Below are 25,004 nucleotides of genomic sequence, written 5' to 3'. Positions count from 1 at the left end.
GATACTGTTCTGCTCTTGCCACATGTTCTATCCCTGGCATCATCTTTGTCCACAGATTGGCATCTTTGGCTGTCTTTCTACCTCTGGAGTAGACCGGCAAAACTTTGAGGAGTCATTCTTCCAACAGAACAAAGTTCACATAGAAGTAAGCTGCTCGGTCAATCCGAAGGAAGAATATAGGGGCAACACGTATGTGTTTCATGTATTGAAGTTACTTGAACATCAGAATGGCTAACCTCTGCCTTTCAATCTCCTGCTTTTATCATGTATATCCTTGAGCTGTTTTCTCACATTAAACTATGGTTGTAACTAGTCCTTCGGAGTTTCTGAAGATGGTTGTATACAAGTAGAAAAGTATGCGATAGCACAACAATGATGACCAAAATTCAGTGCTGAAATCTCACAAAATACTTGTGTCGTTATCTTTTCTTTCGAATTGAGGAGCATCTCGTCCCCGAATTCATTACATGGAAACGAAATCGATAAACAACCATTCCCCAAACTGGGGTAAACTATCAAGATTGGCCAGAAAAACGAGAAGACAAACACTTTTGCATGTATCTACTACTACTAGAGCTTGCTCTTGTCGTCGTACTTGACATTGCTTCTCTAACTGGGGAACCTCTTGATAATGTTTTCGGCCTGACCCATGAAGTAGGTCAGTCTTTACCAGTTTTCTTCAGTTCCCCTTTTCACGCTAGCAGCCTAGCACAGTGAAGTTTTTTCCGCTCGTCCCTCTATAGGCTACATAATATGTACGGATTATTACTAAGGCAAATGACATAGGAGTCTCACTGGGGTCTAATGGTAAAGAAATTGCTAAATCGGTTAATGACATTTTAGACTTAAAGGCTGAGAGAGCTTCAGTTAATCCGAGCGTTAGCGGCTGTCAAACCTATGTTTGATACTGAAATTAATAGCATGGGCATTTCTTCGCTAGAGAAATTCTCTGACGGAATGCTGCCTACTTCGGATGCCGAAGGAGAGGCGGGAGATGAGGGGTCCGAGGGACCTGTTGGCTTCTCGCCTCTAGTGGCGGAGGTACAACCGACCAAAAATAGCGGTGACGAGGAGTTGATACTGGATAAACCTAAACGTTCCTGAAAGAGGAAGATATATCCAGTGTCGGCGGTCCGCAGAAGTGCGAGAGTGAAGCTTAAGAAAAAATTTCACGATGAAGTACGAAATGGATCTTTTGGAATAGCAGAGGTCTAGTAGACTAGGCTAAGAAACGATTCCTGGTTGAAACAACCATAGAAGATAAACTCGATTTTATTGCACTACTAGAAACTGGTAGAGATAACTTTACTTCACAATTCCTTGGTTCGCTTACTGGTGGAATTGATTTCGACTGGCATTGCCTACCACCCAGAGGATGGTCGGGTGGGATTCTATTAGGGGTGAAGTGTGAAACACTCGAAGTTCTTAACGTAGTAAGAGGAGACTATACGGTTAAATTCTGGGTAAGGTCTAAATTGGATGGATTTCGATGGGCCTTAGTGGCGGTATATGACACTGCCCAACCCGAATTTAAACCTGATTTTCTAGCAAATCTGGTTAGGATTTGCGGGGATGAGGAGTTACCAACACTAGTGGGAGGTGACTTCAACATCATTAGGAGGAAAGAAGAAAAGAATAATGATCATTTTGACGGGCGGTGATCCTTTATGTTCAATATGATTATTGAAAGTCTCAATCTCAAAGAGATAGAGCTCACGGGTAGACAGTTTACTTGGGCAAATTCTTTTCTGACTCCTACGTATGAGAAGCTTGACAGGGTTCTCATAAGTGTGGAATGGGAACAGAAATACCCTCTGGTATCGTTGCATGCGATGCAGAGAGGAATCTCCGACCACACGCCCCTGTTAGTTCACTCAGGTGAAGCAACACATATTGGCAATAAGAATAACTTCTCTTTCGAACTAAGTTGGTTCAAAAAAGCAGATTTTTTAGAAAATGGCCACGAGAGAATGGGCGAGGCCCGTCGCGGGTAGATCCAGTATGGAGCGCTGGCAGAACAAGATTCGGCACCTGAGACAATTTTTGAGGGGTTGGGCCAGAAATGAGAGTGAGATTTATAACAAGAGAAGGATAGAGTCGTCCATTTGATTCAGACGCTGGATTTGAAAGCGGAAACAAATTTGCTGGATGCGACAGAGCAAGCTGTTAAATCCGAAGCTGAGTTGAAACTGCTGGTTTTGCTTAGGGAAGAGGAGATGAAATGGGCCTTACGCGCTAAGGTTCTTAAAGTCGTCCAAGGGGATGATAACACTCAATTCTTTCATATGATTGCAAAATGGCAAACATAGGAGAAAGAAAATTATCCAACTTGAGCAAGATGAGGGAACCGTGGTGGGTCATGAGAATCTCAAGTTATATATATCCAACTATTACAAACAACTTTTCGGGCCTTTGGTGGACAATGCGGTGGCCCTAGACGAGCATGTAATCGAGGATATTCCTCAGTTAAGGTCAGATGAAAATGAGATTCTATCTGCATTTTTATCGAGAAGGAGGTTTTTGAGGCGATCGCTCAAATGAAACCCAATAAAGCTCCGGGACCAGATGGGTTTCCAGCAAAATTTTATAAGAAATGTTGGAATATTGTGAAAGATGATCTTATGCCTATATTTCATGACTTCTTTAGTGGGCATCTGCAACTGTTCCACTTGAATTTTGGCACCATAACGCTACTGCCAAAGAAAGAGGAAGCAATTCGCATCGAGCAATTCAGACCCATCTGTCTCTTAAATGTTAGTTTCAAGATATTTACAAAAATGGCCACTAATAGACTGACACGGATTACCCATTCGGTAGTGCAACCAAGTCAGACTACCTTTATGCCTGGAAGACATATCCTAGAAGGGGTTGTTGTCTTACACGAAACTCTACATGAAATCCATTCGAAGGAACTCGATGGGGTGATATTCAAAGTAGATTTTGAGAAGGCACATGACAAGGTCAAATGGCCATTTCTGCAACAAGCCATGCGCATGAAGGGCTTTAATGGGGCATGGAGGAATCAGGTGGATTCTTTTGTCCAGAAAGGTAGTGTAGGCATAAAGGTGAATAATGACATTGGTCATTATTTTCAAACGCATAAAGGCCTAAGACAAGGAGACCCAATATCTCCGATTATGTTCAACATTGTGGCAGACATGTTGGCAGTTCTCATAGGCCGGGCCAAGGAGAGAGGCTTGGTAGGTGGTCTTGTTCCCCATCTGGTGGATGGGGTCGTGTCTACCTTACAATATGCGGACGACACTATCATCTTCATGGAGCATGACCTTGCAAAGGCGAGGAACATGAAACTAGTGTTATGTCTATTTGAAAAACTGTCTGGTTTTAAGATCAACTTCCACAAGAGTGAGTTGTTCTGCTTTGGTAGGGCCAAATATGATCAAGACAGCTACAAGCAACTGTTCGGCTGTGAACTAGGATCATTACCGTTCAGCTATCTGGGCATTCCAATCCATCATAGGAAACAAATTAATAATGAGTGGAAGTGTATCGAGGATCGTTTCGAGAAGAAACTGAGCTGCTGGAAGGGTAAGCTTATGTCATATGGAGGAAGGCTGGTATTGATCAACTCGGTGCCTACGAGTATGCCAATGTTCCTTCTATCTTTCTTTGAGGTGCCTAAAGGGGTACATAAGAGACTAGACTTCTATTGATCCCGTTTTTTCTGGCAGTCCGATCAGGTTAAGACAAAGTATCATTTGGTAAGATGGGATATTATTTGTCGACCAAAAGACCAGGGGGGTCTTGGGATCGAGAACCTCAAGACTAAAAACAAGTGCCTACCGAGCAAATGGCTCTATAGGTGATCACATGAACCCGAGGGTATGTGGGCACAAATCCTAAGAAATAAATACTTGCACTCTAAAACTCTTGCTTAGGTGACCGTAAGACCTAATGATTCACCATTTTGGAAGGGTCTCATGAGAGTGAAAGAAACCTTCTTCCATAGGGTGAAATTCATTGTTGGGGACGGAACAACAACAAGGTTTTGGGAGGATACTTGGTTAGGCGACACACCGCTAGCTCTCCAATATCCTTCCCTGTATCATATTGCTCAACGTAAAGACAATTACGTAGCAACGATTTTGTAGACAGTACTTTTGAATATTCGGTTTAGGAGGTCACTGGTAGGGGAACGATGGGCTTCCTGGTTACACCTAGTGAGGAGGTTGATGGATGTTCAGCTCTCTGATCAAGGAGATACATCGAACTGAAAGTTAACGAGTAATGGAGTGTTTACGGTTAAATTGATATACTTAGATCTCATTAACTCGGGCCTAATCCCAAGATCGTTACACATTTGGAAAGTTAAGGTTCTCTTGCGTATTAAATTTTTTTATGTGGTTTGTTCACAAGCAAGTGATCCTCACCAAGATAACTTAATAAAGCGGTGATGGGTGGGTAGTTCACGATGTTGCTTTTGTGTTCACGGTGAAACAATTCAACACCTATTTCTTGATTGCCCTCTCGCGAAGTTACTTTGTAGGTCTGTCCATATAGCCTTTAATATTACGCCTCTGGTTAGCATTGACGCGTTGTTTGGGACGTGGCTAAATGGATTGCTTCCTCATGTTGCGTCAAGTATTCGGATTGAAATATGCGCACTTATTTTGGCTATATGGAACTGCAGGAATGATATGATTTTTAACAGATTATCTATTGTTAACTTCTTGCAGGTTATCTTCAGGGTTACGACATGGATCCGTACGTGGTCGTTACTCCTATGGGCTCCAGGGAGCAGCTGGCTACTGGGTGCAACCGGTGAGAGATGGTAGCACGGGCTATATTCAACCGGTTTGGATGGCGGTCACATAATAGGATATGTCCTTAGTATCTTTTCGTCCGGCCGGTTGTGGCTTTGAGTTGCTCTTCTTTTATCTTTTTAGCTCCTTCTGTGAGCCGTACTTTGCAGACCAGACTATTTGTTTTGTTGAACTTGATTTAATAAAGTGACCGTATGCATCTCTTCATGCAGAGGCCAGGGGATGACCTCCTTTTCTAAAAAAAAATCTGTTTTCTCTTTTTATCCTTTTTTCTATTTATAAAGGTTTTTAATATATATTTTTGAAAAATAATTTTATTATCTTATTTTGTAAATATGTTCACCATGTGTTAAAATTTGGACAGTGGGTGTTTAAAAAATGTGTCATCGGTTATTCGAAAATATTCATCACATGTTTTAAAAAAGGCTCATTTTGCGACTAGTTTCCATGTATTTGTAAATCATGTATTAACACATGTTCATCATGTATTTAAAAATATTCGTCAAGTATTTAGAAAATGTTCAACATGTTTAAAGATAATCATTGTGTATTTAAAAAGAGTTTGGCATGTATTTGAAAATGTTCAACTTGTGTTTAAAAATGACCATGTGTGCAAAAAATATTCAACGTGCACTAAGAAAATAATCAGTGTGTATCTGACAAATGCTCGATGTGTATTCGAACAATGTTTAATGCACATTTGAAAAATGTCAACACATGTTTTAAAATGGAAAAAAAAAAAATAAAAATAAAAAGAGAAGAACAAAGGAAAAGGAAAAAAGAGAAAAAACAGGGGAAAAAAGAAAACAAAAGAAAAGGAAATGACAAAACCGAAAGAAAACCAGTACAAAAAATACAGAAATAAAAAAATAAAAATGGACTAAACCTTCCGAAAACCAGGCGGAAGGTTTCTAAAACCAGTGCTAGAACAAAGAGCCTTCCTGCTCACTAGCTCAATCAGCCTCGTCCTGTTCAGGAGAAACCGAGCAAAGCTCGAGATGGAACAAGGTAAAGAGCCTGGCAGCAAGCACAAGGGGTCAGGATTAGGAGGGCTTAGCAGGATGCTGAGTTAGCACAAGGCCAGGCTTTACCTCGTCCGCCGATGCGTCGTCACGCTCCTTTGCTCTTGATCCGATTCTTCTTCTTTCTAGCTTAGGCTTGACAGATTATTTGGTGTGTAAGTACTTCGCCCCATATTAATTGTCGTTGAAACGGATGTATCTAGACGTATTTTAGTGTTAAATGCATCCGTTTGAGCGACAAATAATATGTGACGGAGGGAGTACATAACATAGGGTAAGTCATGTTGCTGACAGTTAGTTTGGATGGTGTGTGGTATGGTGCTCCTAAGTCCAAGTCCTGCAATGGCAAGGTTGTGCATGTACTGATGTGCCAGGTGCTGGAATATTACTACTTTTTTTTGAACAAATGGAATATTACTACTTGTGTATTTGCTTTATCAACACAAGTGAATTATCTCAAGAAAAAAAGAGGTTACCCTGACATTTGAGGAATTTGTTCCTCCTTCATTCGAATTGATCAGTTGTCTAAACGGTTTTGCACACACGGCCACGTCAATGGTGTGCATTTTTCGAATTTGGGCACTGAAATATCCTGGTGAAATCGAGAAGAGTAGTGTATGTCTTTGTTAAAAATTCAAATGGCTATGTGCGCACAACCAAATAAAAGTCTACATGTAGTAACAATTGTGACTCCTGAATATATCACTAATCCTTACTCAGAAATTTGGCAGCATTATCACATGTGTTTTGGGGGGAATTTTTGTACTTTTGTCCAATATTTTGGAAACTATCCTCTATGTAGAAATTTAACCAATCAGTCCCGTAAATCGTACTTGCGTTCTTATTATTGATACATAGTGATTGCACACAAGATACTGATCCTTGCTTCTGGAAGTAACACTTTCTAGCATAACTCAATAAATCAGTTTGTTTAACATATATCCAGCTGTAGTAAATTTCTTATGCCGCAAAAATGTTTCTATACCCAGCGGCACTGGACCACAAAACTGAGAAGCTTCAGGGAACTTGCCTACCTGCAGCATTGTTGCTGCAAATGACCTGTCTCTGGGTCTTGATTTTTCGGGCAAATGAGAGATCCGGAAGATCTTATCAGGCGCTAACATGCGACACAATCTTCAGCATTGATCACACAGGCTAGATTATTGGACGACCAAGCAGACTGACAATTGAAAACTTACCAACCAAACATGCTGCTCTGTTCATTGGAGTGCAAGCAGAGGTTAAGATATCATGCCCAAATAATCTTCTCAGAGATTATTTGGTTCAACGTTCTTCCTGAAAATTGAGACATGCCATCCATGCTACGATCTTCGATGGACTTCCCTGCCAAGAATTTATTTCTAGTGCTGCAACCACTGTTCAGAAATCCCTCTTGTATTTCTTTGATGCCTGAACCTGAAAAAAGCTATGCATTGTACTTTGTTCTTGATTTCAGAAGCCACTTGAGTTCAGTGTAAATTGTCTCTCCAAACAAGCTGCTCTTTTATTTAGTCGAGAGGTCGGTGAACCACTTGTCCAAACCCTCCATTATTGCCGTTAAACCCTTATCCTGCAACCACCTGCTGTATTTTCATTCCCCTCTTCTTTTGCAGAGTTAATGAGGAGCAGCTTCCGTTCACACTAAGCATCTTCCCATATTAGACACTATAAACAGATAACTGATACAATATACATAATTTCATACTTCAAAACCACAAAATGACACCAACAAATATGTTCAATTTTTTCTCTCGAGAAAAGGTCGAATCCTGGCTCTCAGGCATTTCCAACGCGAAACATCGAATAGACATCACCAAATGTCCATGGACAGATTCGGGCATATCAGCGGACAGGCGGGCAGGCAAATGTCGTCCAATCAGAGTGGTCAAATGTAAGTGGACAACGATTTAATTGATTTGCGGATTAATTTTTACATAGCAAAATATCCCTAAAAACTACTAAACGAACTAAAAAGCATATCTACTGCCTTTTTTTCTTACATATGAGACATTTTTAATACATGCTTACATTCTCAAATACGTTATTAACAATTTTTCAAATATATGTTTGGATGTCTAACTTGAAACATTTTTTATACACCTTTAATATTCTCAAAATACATGATTAACATTTTTTCAAGCACATGTTGAAACATTTATAATTCATATGATTTTTTTGAACTACACGACATTTTTTTATAAGCATATTTTCACGAACATATATTTTGAAACACGCGATTATTTTATGAATGTTTTCATTTTCCTAAAAATAATAATTTTTTAACTTGTCTAGGTTTTCGAAATATATGTATTTTATAAATTTTAAAGAAATATTAACGAAAGAATAACAAGAATGAATAAAAACAAAACGGAGAAGAAAACAAACTAACCTGGGCCGGCCCATAATAATGGGAGCTTGGCTTGAGGCGATACCTCCTTCCACGTCGCTATAAGGGAAGATCGTGGGAGCAACTAGTTGGTGAGCGCTCCTTTGGGAGCCTCTCAAAGATCACTTGAGGGCGGGATGAGAGCGCGCCACATGTCTCGTGCTTTGGGCGCTCCCTCAGGATTTTATTCTTTTTATTTTTTCGCATGCATTTATAATTTTTTAAACATTTTTTTGACCTTTTGATTTTTCACCGGTCTTCCTTAGCTTTTGGAGAAAAATAAAAAATACGTGAAAAAGACATTTTTTTCCACGGAAGGCACGGTTTTGCTTTCGTGAGAGGCATGGCCATGCCTCTCAGAAATGAAAAAAAATGTATTTTCTGTTTTTTTTGGCAGAGGCACGGTTTTGCTCTCACGAGAGGCACGGTTGTGCTTTCGTGGGAGGCACCGCGTGAGGCACGGTTTTGCTTCCGCGAAAGACACGGTTATGCTTTCGCGAGAGGCACGGCCGCCCCTCTCGGAAAAGGAAAAAAATGTTTTTTTCGCGAGAGGCACATTTTTGCTTTCATGAGAGGCACAGTTCTGCTTTTGTGAGAGGCACGGCCGTGCCTCTCGGAAACGGAAAAAAAAAGTAATTTCTGTTTTTTCCTTCCGCGCGAGACACAATTTTGTTTCCGCGAGAGGCAAGGTCGTGCCTCTTTTGGAAAGAAAAAAGTAAAACGTGCCGTCGGTTCGGTTTTTTCCATTTGTTTTTTTGACGGGTTCTTTTAGTGGAAACTTTTTTTTATAAAAACCTATCAACATCGGATCTAGTTTTAAAGATCTCGAAGCAAGGAATCCAATGATTAAAACGGTTCGAGATTTGGACGCACATTTGACGAACATTTTGCAAAATTAGGGAACTTTTTTTTTCAAATTCATCAACTTTTTTGAAGTTTGTGAACTTTTTCAAATTCTGTGAAACATTTTGAAATCCATTTATTCATTTATTTCATAATTTTCAAAAGTCTGCAATTGACCGGTCAACTGGTCAACCACGACCAGTCAATTCGATGGAGCGAACCAGGCGCGATTCCTATACGGTGCCCTAAGCACCGATTATAGGCCAACTACCTGACCAGACACATACCCCCTCCGCCATGGGGCGGCCCATTTAAACCTTCTTTCTCTCTTTTGTTAAAATTCTAAAACTGCTCGCTGGTTGTGATTCGAACCGAGACCCCTATGAAAAGGGCAAACAGAGGCAACCATGGCAACATCCTAGCGGTAATAACTACTTCCTTTTACTTCTTCAATATAAGATACAAAATGCTATGGTTTCCCTGTTTTACTTTTATTTTTTCCAGTTTTTCTTCTGGTCTTTTCTTTTCTCTTCCATTTTACATTTTATTTTACTTTGAAAATTAGTGAAAATTTTCCTTTAAAATCGTGAACTTTTCTTATGTTCATGAACTTTCTCCAAATTCATCAAAGTTTTTTTTTCAAATTTGATGTATTTATTTTAAATTTGACGAACTTTTTCTAAAAATCAATTATTTTTTTCCATTTCGATGATTTGGTTTTCAAATTAGTTGTTTTTTTCAGATTGCGAAGTTTTTTTCCAAAATTGATGAACTTTTTTAATATCGATGAAGTTTTCATAATTTTTTTCAGAAAGTTAAATGGTCAAGGGTTAACACTTTAATGAATTCCCGAGCCTGCAATAGAATCTAGACGCATGCTACCGATAGTCCCACTGGACCTGCTAGTAGCAGCACGACTGCCGCCATGCATGTATGTGGGTGGTCATACGGGGATGGCCATGGAAAAATATGACAATCAAAGCGAGTGTACGAGCCGATGAAGAAAACTATGGAAACCGCGGGAGCGACTGAGATCTATATTTGCCGGCCCGGACAGATGCCTTCAGGTGGCAGCTTCCAGTTCGAGCGACATAAGCGCCGGTTAGGAGGTCGCCGAACGAGGGTGCAATCGAGCGCTTACATTTCTACATGGGTGGGGTCAGTTGATCTTGTGCGTGGACGCTAAAAAGGTCAACCGACGCCTAAGGCGTCCAATAGGAGGTTCCCAAATCGTATTCCCCACTACAACGTGGGATAGAGTTCAAATGCTCACCCCTAGGGAGGTGACACACGAGCGCCTTTGCTACAGGCCGGCCCATTCAGCTTTTCTCCACACTCGTTTTGGGAAGGTTCTACAACCTTCTGAGAACCGGTTTCAGTTTTTCCTATCGGTTTTTAATTTTTTAATTTTTCTTTGTTTTTTCCCTTTAAATTTTTGATTTGTTAACTTATTTAAAAATTTTGAACTTTTTTATAAATCATGAATATTTTTTATTCATAAAAAAATGTCCATCAAATTTAAAAAAATTTCATGAAATCGAAAAAATTATTTTTCGTTTAAAAACTAATAAACTCCATGTTCGTGGATGACTCTTGCCACATAGATATTTGAAATTTCTTTTTATTTCTTGTATATGGCATAGAAATATATGGATGATCCTAAATATGAATTTTCAAATCATTTTTGTACAATCTTTCATGTACTCGTAGTTCAAATTTAAATTATAGCCAGTAAAGCGTGCAAATGCACTAAATGACTTAAATATAACAAATGAGCTATGAAAAGCGCCAGATTTTAACATGGAGGATTCTATGATGTATGTTAAGTGTAGAAAAAAATTCAAGGTCAAACGATGAAGGAATTTTTAATTTGCCATCAAACTTGTTCAATTCATTCACGAAATCATGATTCTTCCTCCGAGATGGTTCGATTTCTAAAGAGTGTACATTAAAACTTTTGTGTAAGCTTCTCAACTTTTATTGTGACATACTAAGGTCATGTCATGACATCATGCTGAGTTTCATGTTTTTCAGACTTAATTTATATTTTCTCAAATTAAAAAACCAATAAATACCCTGTTCATGGTTGTCTCTTGCCACATAGATATTTGAAATTTCTTTTATTTTCTTGTATAAGGCATACAAATATGCTCGAGACCCTAGATATGTTTTGTCAAACCATTTTTCCGCACTCTTTCACATACTCGTAGTTCAAATTTGAATTATATCCATTAAATACGTAGAAATGCACCAAATGACTTAAATAGACAAAATGAGCTCCGAAAAGCACCAAGTTTAACATGGAGGAATATTCTATGGTGTATGTTCATCGTAGAAAAAAAACGAGGCCAAACAATGAAGGAAATGTGAATTCGCCTTCAAACTTGGTGCATTCATCCTCGAAGCTACAAGTCTTTCTCGGACATGGTTCAATATCTAAAGAGTGTATACCAAAACTTTGATGAAATTTTCTGAATCCTTTACCACGGCACACCGATGTCATATGGTGACAACACGCCAAGGTTTGTGTTTTTCAAATCTATATTTTCTACATTTGAAAACCAATAGACCATTGAAATTTATTTTCATTGCTTGTATAAGGCATACAAATATAGTCCAGACCCTACATATTATTTTTCAAACCATTCTTGTGCACTGTTTGATGTACTCGTAGTTTAAATTTGAATTATATCCATTAAATGCATTAAATTTCTTAAATATAACAAATGAGCTATGAGAAGTTTCAAATTTTAACATGGATAAATATGAGGTGTATGTTGAGCATAGAAAAAAAGGTACCTAGCATGTAGAGACGACGGTGAAGTCACGCCTACTTGATCCTGGGAAAATTTCCGATCTATTCATTTTCAATCATGACAGTACAACGAATATAAAAAATAATAAAAATACATCCAGATCCATAGACCATCTAGTGTAGACTACAAACACTGCAGCGAACCAAAGGTGTGCTGCCGTTATTGCCCCTCCCTCGTTGTAGCTGAGCAAACTTGTAGTAGACAGTTGAGAAGTGGTTGGGCTAAGGCCTCATAGGATCATCACACCAAAATAACAACCGCCACCGATGAAGAGTAGCGGGGATCATAAGGATCCAATATGAATATACACCAACGACAATCAGATCCGAGCAGATCCACCAAAGACACATCCACCGAGGAGACACCTCCACGCACCCACTGATGATGCTAGACACATCGCCGGGACGAGGGCTAGGCGAGAAAAAAAAATCTTATTCCATCTTCAGAAAGCCGCCGCCATCTCACTTTCCTGAATAGAACACAAATCCTAACAAAACTAAAAGATACATCTAAAAAAGGAGCCCTCCCGCCAAAAAGGACTAGGATCCACTGCGTCTCATGGCCCTAAGGCCACCGACCACACTACTGCAGACGGGAGGTAGAGGAACCCTAACCTTTTTTTAGAGAGGAGGCGTGAAAGTGTAACTTTGTTCACTCATCACTACCTTCATGCACGCACGTTCGGCATTAGCAGGCCGAATCTCACGCAACGGCCACACGACTCGGCCAGTTTATTCCATGCATGTAGCCTGCCACTAGCAAACACTTGACCCCTGTGCACGTAGACCACATCTTCACTGCATGCACTGGTTGCCTGCTCACTAAACACATGACTAATCCTGGTAACTGCACACTATAATGGGAAGTAAGATATGTGTGATGTCATGCAACGAGTGAGGGTTTTTGGAGGCCGAGCTCCACGGAGCTCGTTTTCAAAATACAAATTTCCACAAGGTGAAAAAATTTGAAATTGTTTGTATACACTTTCACACATGTGTATTGCGTCTGTTCAAAAATTCAAAACCAAATACTTTCACACGTGGCGTACAGAAAAAAAGACAAAAACGTATTTCTAAAATGGGCCAGTATTTTTTGTTGTTGGGCCGGATTTTTATTTTTTTGTACAGCCTACAAATCACAACAAATTCAAATAATTTTCTTACACGTTCGTGCGGAAATCTATTAAGTTACCGTGGAATTTTGTTTTGAATTTTTCTGAAACTTTGAAATATAAATTTTGATTTTTTCAAAATACCGAGCTCCCTGGAGCTCGGCCTCCGTTGGCATTTTCCGGTCATGCAACATTTTATTTATTAGATTGTAGACTCATCTTGTCTTGATATGTGTGATGTTACTCATACTATGAGTAACTAGCTATATTACCACATGTATGTTTTTCTTTATTAATTACTTTCTACATCATTTATTTGTCTATATATATACAATATTACTCCCATTATGAGTAGTCTAATGGCTGTCAATTAAACCGCCTGCGGCTTTGCACCCTCGATCTTTATCATTGCGTGTTGTGCTCTCTGCCGATCTCTGGCCGATGTGCCGTGTATATGAATAAAGTTTGCTAGTACTTAGTCTGACTAGTACTACAAGTAACATCATGCAAATCTAAAACAATAAGGTGTGCATCAAAAACGTCCGCTCACGCGTGCCATGCCAAATATTTTTACTGTCGCTAGTATATACCCCGGATAACACCTCCCCAGCGATTGCTCGCCTATGCCACATCGTAGATTTACTGCTGCTGCCCCTCAGTTGACACCTCCCCAAGGTAACATTACGATGGCAGCAAACGCACACAAGACAAGCGCCTTCTCGTCTCCCTCGTACCACCGTTCCTTTCCTTCGTCTAGAAGGAAGAAAGAGAGGAGCCTGCCTCGAGCCCCACGCACCTTCTTCTTTCCTCTCCAAAAAGTTAGTTTGTTTCGGCGATGCGCCGCGCCGCTGCCTTGTATTCCTTTTCACTCCTCCCCTTCGAGCAGATCGGCTGATAAGGCGTAGTGGCCGGAGGTTGTGGACCGGTGGAGGCGAGGTATGTGTGTGGCATGGCGTATTAGGCGGCGGTGTAGCACGGTTTCCTTCCGCTAGATCCGGCGACCTACGAGATGGCAGCGGTGGTAGGATGCTGGCGGCAGAGACGCGGATCAACATCTACCTCGACGCCGGCAAGTCAGCGGGCGGCGACCGCCCCTCCGTTCTCCTCCGCGAGCGTAGCACCGCACGCCCGTCGCCCACGCCCCTCCTCCTCAACTCGTTCCTGTCTCCGTCAGGCTGGTCGCTTCCCTCCTCGATCTATTATGTCAACCTCGTTGAGATTTTCTTCTTTGCAAAATTGTCCGTCAGGCAGAGATTCTCTTCTTTGTCCATCATTCCATTTGATAATCTATACTTGCAGTTGGACTTGTTATGGATGTCTTCTTGCTGTGGCACTTGTCCGAATGACTTCGTTGAATCAGGACCATCTCCAAATTTTGGAACATTGCTACCAAGATCTATTCTTTTCTGTTCTGTGTAATGTTCGTCTGGCCATTAATTGTAGCATCCATTCTTCTTGAGGTATATGAAATAGGTCATAGTTGCTCAAGAATCTTCAGTCTGGTTGGTTCACTTCAGCTAAATTTTCCGGCTGCTTCAGTTTCTGTACATTGGCACAAAAGGTTGTTAACTTCTGTTTAGACGAATTTAACTCTTAAATTGTTTGACTGTGTTCCAAAATTGAAGCTATACCTGGAACTGGAATAGATTGTTCATTAAAATGTTATTGTCTCCCCTCTGATTTTGGATGACCTCTCTGGGTCTTGTCCTGCTGATTCTCATGAGTTGTCAAAGTTCAGCTGTGCCGACATTGAGGTGGATTTTATTATGATGCCTTTGACACATTGAACTGCTTTTGGAAATTGAGCGCTTGGTTACCCTTTTGATCCCCAACTCCAAGCCTATCAACTTGAACCTGCAGCCAAAGAGCTAATGAATACAAATGCAAAGCAGATGCGAAGAAATCAATCAGCTGAATTTCTTGATGTTGCAGAAAAGTGATATGAATAAGGGTTTCAAGTTGGACTTCCTCAAGTTCAAAAAACACATACAGAATTTTGTGTCTTTTATTGAGAGGAATAAAGCTCACAATGCAAAGATGAATTTTGTCCCGATGGAAGCTCTCCTATTGGCCTTGTGCAGTTGATGTGGTGAACTAGCCAAGACGATTGGTTGTGCAGGTATCAACTGTTTAAATGTTCATCAAGTTCTGCATCCTTCTCTAGATGCTATGTAATACTAGGTCTCTCTTTTTATCCACCTGTGAGAGCATGCAGCCATGCACCAGATTATTCTTTTGGCAACGCCCCTAGCATAGAGTAAGGCTTAGCTAATTATCTAGAGCAAGTTTCTGTATTATTACTTCTGTATGTTCTCTAATCACAATCTACCTCATTGTGTATATATATATATATATAAAACTCCCCATGCTAAATTCATAGCAAATTAAATCCTAACAATATGGGTCTGATATTTTTTCTTTATTAGGGAGAAATAGCTCCTAAAAGATAAGCTTGCACTTTATCAGCCATGTAGGTTTATCCAGATGCCCTTTTGATGCCTAGCCGTTTGTGACAGGGTTGCCATGTGGCGGTGCCCAAAAGTGTGTAATAGGAGGTTACATCGTGCAAAATTATGTATCTTAACTACTTGTGAGAATCCAACATTGAAATACATTCTGCTGAAAACTAATTCATGTAGTTCGATAGTGATTTCTGGCATCCTATTATAGAGAAGTCAGTTGATAGAACTAGATATGTACTGCTTAGAGGATGATACCTGAATGAAATTTGAGTGCTTTGATCTACTAATTTTCTTATGTTCCAAATTTTCTTTTCTGTTCTTAGACTACATGTGTAGATCCCTATGTTTTCAAGATCACTTCCGTTTTCAACCCATCTCAGTATGTTACAGATGGTTGCATCAAGAGTAGGATTTACAATAAGATTTGAGGTAAACCTGGTATGATCTAAGTTTCTCTCCTTGCACTGATTTTCTTTATATGAATTCTACATTAACCTTTTGGGTTTAATGGATTTCACGCCCTATATACTCTGCTTATGCCATACACGTTTTAATAGGGCATGGCCATGATCAAATTTCTCACATTAGAGAAATGATGTGTTATCCTCTTCTGAGAAAATATAGGTGCCATGTTATGACCCTGCCTGAAGTAATCAATCTTAGTGGCAATGCATCCCCAATACCTTGTTTTGGGGCTTGTCTTGTTGTGCCCCCAGCGTGACTTTATGACTTGATTGTACTTTGTACTGGTAAGTTGGATGCTTGGTTCGTTGCTTTATAATATAAAGCGGGGGGAAACCCTTTTTCTTAGTAATAAGTGGTGGTAAACGGTAAGTAAAAGTGATAGTTTGGAGAAATCTGGAGATATTATGATCAACTCTTTTTTTATGCAATTCTATGTATTTCTTTTGAAATGTCAAAACAAAATGCTAAGAAATATTGGATTGCTCAAGCTGTCAACAGAATATGTCATCCTTCATTACATGAATTTTATTTTTCTTTAACATTTTGTGGTAACCGTGACAGAATATTTGCTACCATCCCAATTTGATCATTATTAGCTGTATTTGGTAGGCCAGGTGTTGGTTAACATGTGAACTTTATTAGGGCAAAGTATTTAACAAGCGAGGCTAGAGGTAGGACGGCAAAACGTACTTCAAATTTTGCATTTTTATTGGGCTCGTCTTAATTAACATGTGGATGAACTTTCTGCCAACTCATCTCTATGTGTGGTATACACCAGGCTTCTGGGTAAAGCAAGGGATGTACGCTCAGGCAAGTTGCATCCCTCAGCCGTGGTAGGGCTGCAAGCTAGCTATGAATTATCCTACACATCTGATTTCCTTATGATAATTGCCAACATAGTTCAGGTTTCCCTTACAATATCTTTTCTATCAGAATTTGTGGTTTTAGTTCATATGTCATCTGTTATAGCAAAAAAGATGAGGTTTCCTGACGTTATTCAGGTCGAGTCCCACTCAAGTTGCTTGATTTTAGGCTTTATTGTGGGACTGGAGAAGTTCAAAACAGATAGCTTGCTTAGAGGAATACCACATGGACGATGTAACACAAGTATGCGCATTTTATAGAGTCTGACATGTGCATGTGAATATCCCTTTTTATAGTGGAAGTTGGAGCTATCACACACTTCTGTTTTGTTAACTTTTTGCTGGCATTACTATCTAAAATATTTATACTTTTGTATTGACTTCATTTCAACGCATGATATTTATCCACTACAGTTTATAGATTTGGTTGTTACCATTGTGCTAATTTATCATTCTTTGCTGGACAGGTTTGATTTGCACCAAACCAACAGAGTAAACTCGTTTCTGTGGCAGTGGAGGAATAATGTGACGGCCACTGCCACGGCGGGCAGCATGCAGATCAACACTGACCATCACCAAGGTGGGCGAGAAGAAAAGCTACACCATGAGCTTCCCGGCGGACGGAAGGCCGTCATGCATGGACGGATTCGGTCGGCTCGTCTCGTCCAGCAACACCATGTGGTAGCCAGCCCGATCCTGACGACGTGGACCTGACTGTTGCTTTTGAACCAGTATAATGTATGCTATCGCTCCTGTAACCTAAGTCCCTGTCGGTTGATACACACCTGTTTTATTGTTCCAGTTAGAAACTTGCAGTACTTTCAGTCTCATGCAAAGTAGAAATAGGAAAGTGAAAGGGGCGTGTACACCTGGCACCGCTGCTTGTGGTTACGTATAACATTTTTACTTTATGTGAAAAAATGAGAAGTACTCCCCCAACTGTCCTCGTGGATGTCCAACGGGCGCCATGTAACCAATGATACTGCCGCCATGACAACACCCATCTCCATGCTAATCGAGCTTTTCGACCTGCCTAAGGTCACTCAGGCATCTGCTTTTGATGTGCTATTCTCTCTTGATAAGAAGTCAAGTGTAGCCAACATGATTAATTTTGTGTTTTATGCTACCAATTGTCCGGGCATACACTTCTGATGTACTACTTGTTCTCTTTTTGTAAGATCAATTCCGCGTTATAGAAACTATGCTACCACTTGTTTATGGTTGTGCACTGCATAGATGTTCCTCTACTTGTAATAAATATCATTTGCTTTGTTTCTGCATTACTGAATCTGATATAATTTGCAGTCCAATTGTCATTTTAGTCATATCTGAATTACTGTCACTGACTATAATCAATCAGCCATACTAAAATATGCTAATGTTCACCTACATGTAAGGAGCAGCAGAAGCAATGAAAATGACACCTACAAGCTGCTAATGGCCAAACTTCCTTTCACGAGGCGCGCCCCAACTGCTAGTTGAACATATAAACTCTCCTAGACTGCTAGGCAGAACCGCGCCGTCCACGTCGCCTTTAAATCGCTCGTGCCACCGCTTGTAGATGTCGTGCCCCGCCGAGGGCATTATTGTATAAAAGTCAGCCGCTCCGCCTGTAGAAACCTAGCCCCCAAACCTTCCTCCCATGCATCCGCAGCCGCCTCCCCGAGCGCCCTCCTCGTCCACGCGCGCTCGCCTCCGCCGCGAGCCCTCCTCTATCTCCCTCTCCTCCCTCCACTCTTCTCTTCCCCGCCTCCTCCTGCTGTCGCCGCCTCCCATCCCCTCGGCGACGCGCCGCAGGACCCGCACGGCCACGCAGCCACTCCTCCGTCTCCTTCTCTCCCTTCCGCCGCCGCTCGTCGCAGCTCCGCCTCCCCGCCTGGCAGCGGCCAGAGAAGGGCTGCTCCGCCTCCCCCTCCTCTTCCTCTCTTCCCGAGCATGGTCTCGATCTGGGCCTCGATCTGGAGCAGGAGAGGCCAGGAGTGCAGCCTCGATCTGGAGAAGGGCAGCAGCCGCCGGCCGATTCCGGCCCGCTCCGGCGACCCCAGCGGCCATCCAGCACCTTCCCGTGCTCTCCTATCGTTCCCCTACCATCTCCATTGGTCCTCCAACATCATCCGCGGCTAACCCTGGAGCACCCCACTGCTGAACAGAGTGCTAGCAATGTTCTGGAAGCTCGAGAAATCGAAGGCGGCGCTAGAGGTGCTTGACAAGTTCAGTGAGTTTGGCTGTACCTCGGACGGTGACAGCTATTATCTGGCGATTCAAGCGGCTGGAAAGAAGTCCATGGTTGGTGCTGCATGGGGAGTTTGCGAGAAGATGATTAGCTCTGGGTGCTTTGCTGATGGGAAGAAGGCCGGTGAGATTGTGACCTTCTTTTGCAAGGGGAAGAAGGTGACGGAGGCACATTCAGTATACCTAGCAGTGAAGGAGAAGAAGGTTCAGATTCCTACGTGGCTAAGTCATCCTTGGATTTCCTTGTTGGTGCTTTGGCGAAGAATGATGAGACCATCAGTATGGCTCTGGAGCTATTGGAGGAATACAAAGGAGAGTCTCTTAAGCATGCAGGCAAGTCCTTGGCTGCCGTTATACATAGTTTGTGCAGGATGAAGAATGTGAAGGATGCAAAGAAGTTGTTGATGAGGATGGTGAATCTTGGCCCAGCTCCTGGTAGTGCAGTGTTCAAATTTGTCATCACAGGATTGTCTAAAGAGGGAGAAATGGAGGAACGCAAAGGATATGATTAGGGTGATGGAGAGGCGAGGGCTGCGCCCTGATGTTTATACATACAGCATGATCATGAGTGGCTACGCAAAGGGAGGCATGATTGATGAAGCCCATTATCACATACTGATCTGTGGTTACTGCAAGATGGAGGAGTTTGAGAAGGCCCTGGAGTGCCTAAAGGAGATGAAGGAGGACGGGGTGCAGCCAAATGTGGATGAGTATAACAAACTCATCCAGTCGTTATGTCTGAAGGCTATGGACTGGAGAACAGCTGAGAAGCTCCTGGAGGAAATGGAGGGCAGTGGACTATACCTTAAGGGCATTACCCGCAGCCTCATAGCAGCAGTCAAGGAATTGGAAATGGAAGAGATGTCAAAAGACAGCCAAGAAGCATAGTTTCTCTAGGATACGCTTGAAGTGACACATTCGTTAATCAGTTTTGGGGAATTTGCCCTCTTTTTGCTCTCCGCATCTCTGGTGAGGTTATGAAAAACACCATCTTTTGTACTTGTCTGCTTGTTATTAGATGCTAAAATAATATTGCATTTGTATTATAAATGCTGGACCGGCAGGGATGCATTTTTTATTTTGGTCTAGAGTTTTCGCGCAATTTTTGATCCAATCTTCATGACCTGTCAAATGAGGATACATGGTTGTGTATTCCCAGAGCAAGAGGCCTTGCAAACCAAAAAGTCGATTGTTTTTGGACGGTGCAAAAGGGAAAGTAGTACAAAGAAAAACATGTTGATGCAGCAGCAGATACCTGTTATTTCTTTGGTGCATGATATACAAGAACATGACTATATGCTGTTTTCGTGTAAAAGATGGGAATGACAGCGCTATATTGTTAATGTGTAACCCATAGACTTTTGTTGGCTTTGGTGTCTGATCCAGGGAAGATATTCTTCATTGTTCGCGTCTTACTAATTTGGTCTGCTATATAACGGAGTGATTTTCAGGGAATGCACTTGATGATTTGTTACTGATGCGTATCCACATACAAGTCTCGTGTGCAGTAATCTGTTGGTCTTGTGTGCACCAATTCAGAGCATAGTTTAGCTGCATTACTAGGACATATGGTCTATATGATGAATTTAGTGCCCGACGATTCAGTGTTTGATTTGGTTCCTATTTTCTGCGTGGTCTGTTTAAAACACAGAACAACGCGTGCCCAGTTTTGTGTTGTATCATGCCATTACTGCATTGGCTTAGGTTACTGCGGTCATTGCATGAATCCCCCAGCAGCTAGCGGTTGGTGGTGCTCGAAATCTCTGCTAAACTGAATTTTGAATAATTGTCTGGTTCAGGCCTAACCAGGAGTAGACTAATTGAGAGTAATTTCGGTGGTGGCAAATGAGGGACTCTTTGGCGACGGAGAGCTCGGGGTTCATCACCCCCAACTGAATGCACCCTGCTATCACAGGTTCCCTCCTCCTGGTCTTGTATTGCCATGAAATTTCCCATTGTGCAGTTTGTTTGATCCGTTGATTTTGCTATCCTACAGTCCTGAGTGGGTCCCGAGCCCCAGGCAAACCAATCTCAGTGGAATCATGGAGATCAAAAGATTTTCCATGTCGATATAATTCTATGAATTATATATTTTCTTCCTGGAGAGTAACCTGTGTAATTAAAGCAGCCTCTGCATGTTATGGCCTCTCAGCTTCGTGCTTATGGCGCGGCTACGTGGAAGCCGGTGACAAGTACGGCCGCTCTCTACTCGCCTCTAATATGTATGGCTTAACTCCCTCGAGAAAAGGAGTCTTTTTGCAAGGTCAGCCACTACTCCACTTCACATTGAGTTATATGCAGAAATATATGCCATGTTTTTAAATAGTCTGCTCGCCTCTTCTACATAAAAAGGTGTTTTGGTCTAATTTTCTTTCACTGTTTATGTTGATGGACGACAGAGCAAATTCTGTGATTTAAATAATCATAAAGCACATGTCAATCATTTCAAATAAACATTCTTTGTTTTTTGTACTGAAGATGTGAAATAGCTGTTTGGTGGAGGTGCCAGGATTTATGAATTAAGCTATCTGATGCTGACGGTGGTTTCACGTCGTTGGAAGTTTGTGGGCCTCGTGGAGTCAAGTCGTGGTAGTACCTGGTCTGGTAGATTTTATACGATGTGTGTATCGACCCAAGTTGGTTCATCGTAAGGTCAGTTCCCAAACAAAGAATTGATCTATGTCGTCGGCACCCTGACGATTTAGCCTTTTCTGCTGATCACAATTGCTTGCATCTGCCATCTCATTGAGGAAATGCCCCTGCTCCTCTTAATTAAAATTAATGTGAAATATGTTTCTACCGAAATTAATGTGAAATATGTTTCTACCAAAATTAATGTGAATTTCAACTGTTTATGTTGAGACAACGAATTTCAACTATGTTATGAGCCAAACCATATTAAGTATGTGCATCCTCGCTGGAATGCTTTCTGTTCATGAGCTGGTCTCCCAACACGTATTGTCTAGAAAAGAAAAGAAAGGACCTTTTAAGTTCTTAAGAGGAGCAAGAGAGCTTCTAAGTACTAACTGTCACTCCTATCCTATCCTAATTGAAACGCATTAGCCAACTTGCCTCAGCGATGTTCTATTTCAAAGCTCGCTCCTTCACATATATGGTGGTTCTTTTCCTGTATTATTACTTAAATGGTTGATGGCCTTGCTTGATGCTTGCCACGTGTTTGATCGTTAACCTCTGATGCCATGTTTTCTCCATGCAGGTGTCTGGTAGAATTACTAGAAGTAGCGGATCTACTTTTATTTGCTGTCCTAGCTTGCCATCAACTTATGCCAACGACACAAGGTATGATGTTTGATTAATAGCTATTCTTAGAGGATGGATCCAAATATTGTTTAATTTGCCGGTTCTATACTTGGTTGCAATTTTCTACTGAATGAATAGCTCACGTTTTTTTTGGAAAAGGAGGTTAAAACCCCCGGCCTCTGCATTAATTGATGCATACAACCATCACATTGTTATGTCGCCTAACATATATGTACATTTTCTTCAAGCCTTAAAGTGTAGTTAGCACAACATACAGACACACTTTGGTCATGGGATTAGCTTTCTCATTAAATTATTTAAATTGGTAGCTCAGAAACTAACTCTGTAGGTCTATTAAATCTTCTGTAGACCCACATTTTTGATATTACCTGAAAAATAAGGAGGTTACCTTTTCCTTTTAATACCTGGAACCAAATTGTTTGATACCAATTGTATCTGGGCGCAGTTTCATACAAGATACAGCTTAGTAGAAAAAAAATTTGGCCTCTGTCTTATTTCTCCATACATTGGATTCATATTTGTTCCAAATTTACATCAAGAAGCCTCTAGGCATTTGTACTTTCAGAATCATTCTGAAACTGTGGTTCAGAGCAGAGAGCATTTAATAAGGATGCTTCTATTTCTGAATCTTGCTCTAATCCCTAAAAGGTGAAATTAGGCATGATTTTGATATTTGTTTTACAAGATATTACATCGATTTTCTGGTTTGGGCATACTTATAATTGTTTTCTTCAGACTACATCTTAGCATGCACTTTTGTAGACTATTCTTGATTAGAAGATGTATATGAATGTGAGCAACAGAGTTCTTTACTCCTAGAAATTGCACACGCCAATGAAATTCAGGTATCCCTTGATAAGTCTCTCAGCATTTTGCTTTCTTTCGTAGAATTAAAATTTGCCATCAAACAAACAAATAGTTGTGTTACTAAGTTTATTCTGTAATTTGCATTACAGTTTTGCATAGGCTTGGTTTGTTCTGACAAAAGGTTGTTTCACACAACATTAGAATTGAAGTTTCTTCATAGCTTTGGTTCAGTGGTAGCTTTAGCCTTTTTACATGTGTGAGTAGGTGTTTCTTTCCATTGACATGAGAACAAAATAGGTCATGACATGTTAAATTATTAATAATGGTCCAGATTCACAAAGAGTCTATGATGTAGAGATTAATATGCTTATAAAATTCCCTCCTTTCTCATTATAAGTTCCCTTTTTATTCTGAGCTGGGTTCTAAGTGTAAAGCTAATTGGTTTGCTGAAAACACTCCATCTATAGTATATATCTACACCAGATAGATTGTCATTTGTTTCTTAGAAAAGAGTTATTTTAGCTAATCTTTGGTACCGATGGAATATGCAGTGATTACTCCCATAACCTATGATAAAGTAATATAATTACCATTTTCGGTCAACTTTCCAACACATTGTGTCCATGCAGTAACTAACATTGTGTATTTTTACACAGATTTGTTCATCGCATGAAGCAAGGAATTGAGACGGCCATCCACTTCATATTGTTAACTGGATGGTGTCGCACTATGCTTTATGAAAGCAACCTAAATAAATTGTTGTAAATAACCCTAAGGATTTTCTTTACCTTCAACTATCTTTAAACCTTTCTTCTTGCTTCACTTGATGCTTTTGGACTTCATGCTGCCATTGACCAGAATGTAAACCGTTATATTTCTGAATGCGCTATGTATGAGATCTCTGATGCTACTAATTATTGGACTGCTTCGGGTCATCTATTTCCTTGTGCAGCAAGGATTCTGGATCGGGCGCAGGTCGTCGCCATAAGAGAGCCTGGCTGGTGTGGTCTTCATGCTTGGTGTGGAGAAGCAGGGGAGGATGAGTAGGACGGGCATGGGGAAGGAGCAGCCAGGCCGGAGCTCCGGCGTTGCTCACGTCATGGTCGAATGGAGCCGGCCATCACTATGGGCTGCTGCTCGCCGGTCGTCGTTCCCCAATCTCAGTTGCTCATCTTTGGCTTCACCATCTTCCTCCCCTGATCATGCATCTATTTTAGATCATATAATTATGCTATATCATATATGTTGTTTAGTTCAGACTTGTGCATGTGCATGCATTGGCATTGATTTAGACAGAGATATTGCATGATTTGTACATAAAAGGAGTACGGATGATCTAAGAATAAATGTTTGAATAAAGTTAGTAGTGAGATTCAGGCAGAGGTTACCTGCACTGTTCTGTTTTATGTAGATTCTAAGCTGCAAAATCATACATGGTCCTGTTAGTAGTTTGTTTGAGTTGTGAGTTTACGCATTTTCCCTTGGAATGTTTGTATGTGTGATGACTTGCTTTTAGGTTCCCAGCGGTATATCATGAGAAGTTTTTTTACTTTGCACCAGGTGATCAACTACATATTTAGACGAATACACTATTCAGGACCAGGAACATTAAGATTTCTAATGTTGTTTTTCCTCTTTCAAGGTTGCAGTTTTCATAAGCCTTAGATAGCTAAGGTACATAGTTTTCATTTAACAATGTTTTTACTGTTCTCTCATCTCCTATATGGTGTCTAAGAAATACTAATGTAGACAATTGAAAATTTTATGGCCAATTATGTGGGGAAGGTGCAGCAAGCCGGCCCTCGCGTCGCAGTAGAGTGGAGCCGGCAATTTTACGATCGGTCTCTAAATATTTCAACTTGCACAGTTTGAATTAGTTTCACATGCTAAAGTATATAGTTTGAACATAGGTATTCCTTAATTTTTTATAT

The 25,004-nt window shown here is 40.8% G+C and overlaps 1 long non-coding RNA gene and 1 pseudogene across 2 annotated transcripts; both read left to right on the top strand.

Moving 5' to 3' along the window:
• Positions 1-18,394: 18,394 nt before the first annotated feature.
• Positions 18,395-20,034, top strand: LOC125533072 (annotated as a pseudogene).
• Positions 20,035-21,128: 1,094 nt separating this feature from the next.
• LOC125538073 lies at positions 21,129-24,451 on the top strand. 2 transcript variants are annotated; one of them, XR_007296179.1, is made up of 3 exons: positions 21,129-21,247; positions 22,202-22,284; positions 23,730-24,451. It is a non-coding gene; the product is annotated as an uncharacterized LOC125538073 (long non-coding RNA). The 2 variants fall into 2 exon arrangements; XR_007296190.1 differs by lacking the exon at positions 21,129-21,247 and adding an exon at positions 21,461-21,636.
• The last annotated feature ends 553 nt before the right edge of the window (positions 24,452-25,004 follow it).

The sequence above is a fragment of the Triticum urartu genome, chromosome 1, assembly GCF_003073215.2.
Source record: "Triticum urartu cultivar G1812 chromosome 1, Tu2.1, whole genome shotgun sequence".
In the NCBI taxonomy this organism is placed as follows: domain Eukaryota; kingdom Viridiplantae; phylum Streptophyta; class Magnoliopsida; order Poales; family Poaceae; genus Triticum; species Triticum urartu.
The sequence above is the reverse complement of the archived record's forward strand: the minus strand, read 5'-3'. Positions and strand labels throughout refer to the sequence as shown.